At 32.1% G+C, this 2955-nt stretch overlaps 1 long non-coding RNA gene across 1 annotated transcript in view; it reads right to left on the bottom strand.

Moving 5' to 3' along the window:
• LOC106475691 overlaps positions 1-2955 on the bottom strand; it is a 6627-nt gene that overhangs the window by 2218 nt on the left and 1454 nt on the right. The window contains exon 2 of the long non-coding RNA XR_002608948.1: positions 2559-2621. This is a non-coding gene — a long non-coding RNA (uncharacterized LOC106475691). The remainder of the gene's footprint in view (positions 1-2558; positions 2622-2955) is intronic.

Raw genomic sequence — 2955 nt, 5'->3', positions numbered from 1 at the left:
AATGAAGTGTGATTATAAACCAACCGACTGTTTATAATCACATTTCATTACAGGGTAAGAGAATGGACCGTTTATAATCACACTTCATTACAAGGTAAGAGAATGGACTGTTTATAATCACACTTCATTACAAGGTAAGAGAACCGACTCACTTCATTACAAGGTAAGAGAACCGACTGTTTATAATCACACTTCATTACAAGGTAAGAGTTTTTTTAAACAGTCGGTTATCTCTCTTTGTAATGATTATAAACTAGTTTTGATTAATCACACACAAACTGTAAAGTTTTTCTGTAGTATATAATTTATTAATGTCTAAGGTATATGAATAACACTCTGTTATTTGTAGCTTATTTTACAGTTATAGTAAGTTTATATCAGATGAGATACAAACATCTAGGTTTAGTTTCCTTTCTGGTAACTAGGTAAGTACAGTAATATAGACACAAGGTATGGCAGTTCACGGATTTAAGCTATCTTGAAACTAGGCTATCCTCTGACGTCACAAACTAACCCAAACACAGACGACTTAGGACCGTATAAACTGTAATTCAGATAACTCATTATCGAAAAAAAATTAGCTATAGTTTACAAGATATCAAGGAAGTACTGTGTAAAGTATTAAACAATTTTAAGTGTTATATGCGTAGGTAAAGTAATACTACAGCACTTGTATTGTTATTAGGTTTAGATAATTACTCTTAAAGAACACAACTTTTAGCCCTAACTCTACAGCATGTAGTTAAGTTGGATAGTTATTTTACACTATGATCGTTATACTTAAAAAGATTGTTGTAGACTTTGAAAAAACAATCTAGAAACGATATAAGAAATTATGTATGTAACAACTAGGCTATCATTAGTAAGATAAAAAGTCAATCAGATGATGTTATTGGCGTTTAATCAGCAGTGCGTAAACAATCTGTCTAGCTATGTAACTTTCCTGCCGATATCTGTGTTGCATACTACATAAATCAGCTTTTAGGCGCCACAAAGTCACGTAAGTACACTTCCAAGATTCAGTAAATTCATTCCTAAATTCCACGGAAAAGATTCAGTAAATTCTAGTTAAAATTATGTGAACAAATTAGTGAAAAAGATGCAAATGCTTTTCCCAGATATATACCGAAAAGTTGTTTCCAGAACAGGTCGGGGGCGCTTCTAATTTGTGAGATAAAAAGCCAACACATATTGCTTAAAGCACAATCAGCATGCAAATCATGCTAATACTGCGGGGTCTGGGGGCATGCGACCATTTCAAGCCAAAACATGCTAATGTTTCATTAGAAGAATGTAAACGATGTATAACACGTTAAACACCTTGTTTGTTTGTTTGTTTTGAATTTCGCGCAAAGCTACACGAGGGCTATCTGCGCTAGCCGTCCCTAATTTGGCAGTGGAAGGCAGCTAGTCATCACCACCCACCGCCAACTCTTGGGCTACTCTTTTACCAACGAATAGTGGGATTGACTGTCACGTTATAACGCCCCCACGGCTGAAGAGGCGATCATGTTTGGTGTGACGGGGATTCGAACCCGCGACCCTCAGATTGCGAGTCGAGCGCCCTAACCACCTAGCCGTGCCGAGCTAAATACCTTAAGCAGCTACGTTAGTATTATGGTTCTATTAGAATTTGTTTCTTGAATTATAAGCGCTGGCTGCAAGCAATCACAAAACAGAAGATAAAAATTATTGACACTTTTAAAAACATAAAAAAGTAAAAAAACAAAAACCACTAAACTGTGGAATGAATATTTATTAAAAGCTAGACTTTAACAGTTCTTTAATTGTTACTAAAGTCAATTAATTTTTTTTTGATTTTCTATTACGTTTATACATATTTTAACTTTTAATTGCACCAGTAATTGAATTTATTTCGATCTCTTAACTCAGTAATGCAACAATTGATGTTACTTAACTCTAAATAAGTGTTTAGTTTTAGTATTAACTCTAGAAATAAATGATTTTATAACACAAAACTGTTTTAGTGAACGCTCCTGAAGAAGATGTAAAGCTAAACGTTGAGTGTCTAATTAAATAAAAACAACATTTTGGTGTTATAAGGTCGTTTATTTCTAGTATTAATATGTCTTCTGTGCACCAGCATGCGCTACAGAAATTAAATAATAGTTTTAATGTTACCAAACGTTTCTGAGAATTTGACATTGTATCCATTATTTCTATCATAGCATGCCCCCATTATACAGTTTTTTTTGTATCAGTTTAACATTAAATTTACTGTTGTTGTTACGATGACTGATGTAATTAATTATTATTTATTATATAATAAATTACACATTGTAAATTCACTTTCAAACCTTAACATTTATAAGTTAGAGCCAATGAATCATTGGAACAATATCAATGTTAATGAAAGTTAACTGTGACGTCACACGTCATTGACCAGTCTCTTTTCAGCACACTCCGTCTCTATGTTATTGTATTTATCTTGATTATCGGCGTGAAAACTAATTTAGGAGAGGAAGATATAACGCACTCTACCTATATATATATTTTTTCAACTCAAAATATGATTGGTAATTAATTTGAGTTCTGACCTTCTGGCACCATTCTTTGAACTCTTCAAAGGAAATCAGTCCGTCTTGATTTGCGTCTATTTGCTGAGTATAAAAATATTAAAATGTGTATTAAACGTGATACATAGATAGACTAATTTACTACATTTGCCAAATTAATTTTTATTTGCGTTAAAACTGAATAAATTTCATCACATATTCTCAATAATTAAACTTCACTTTTGTAATTAATCTGGTTCACACCACAACAGTTGTTATTCATGAAAACTGATGATATATATATCATCCACAAGTTTAGGGTATACCATCCAGAAGTTTTAGGGTATATATATATATATATATATATATATCCTGTAGAAGTTTTAGGGTATGTATATATATATATCATCTAGAGGTTTTTAAATAAAGAAAATTATTT

This window comes from Limulus polyphemus, unplaced genomic scaffold, assembly GCF_000517525.1.
Source record: "Limulus polyphemus unplaced genomic scaffold, Limulus_polyphemus-2.1.2 Scaffold9008, whole genome shotgun sequence".
NCBI lineage: Eukaryota > Metazoa > Arthropoda > Merostomata > Xiphosura > Limulidae > Limulus > Limulus polyphemus.
The sequence above is the reverse complement of the archived record's forward strand: the minus strand, read 5'-3'. Positions and strand labels throughout refer to the sequence as shown.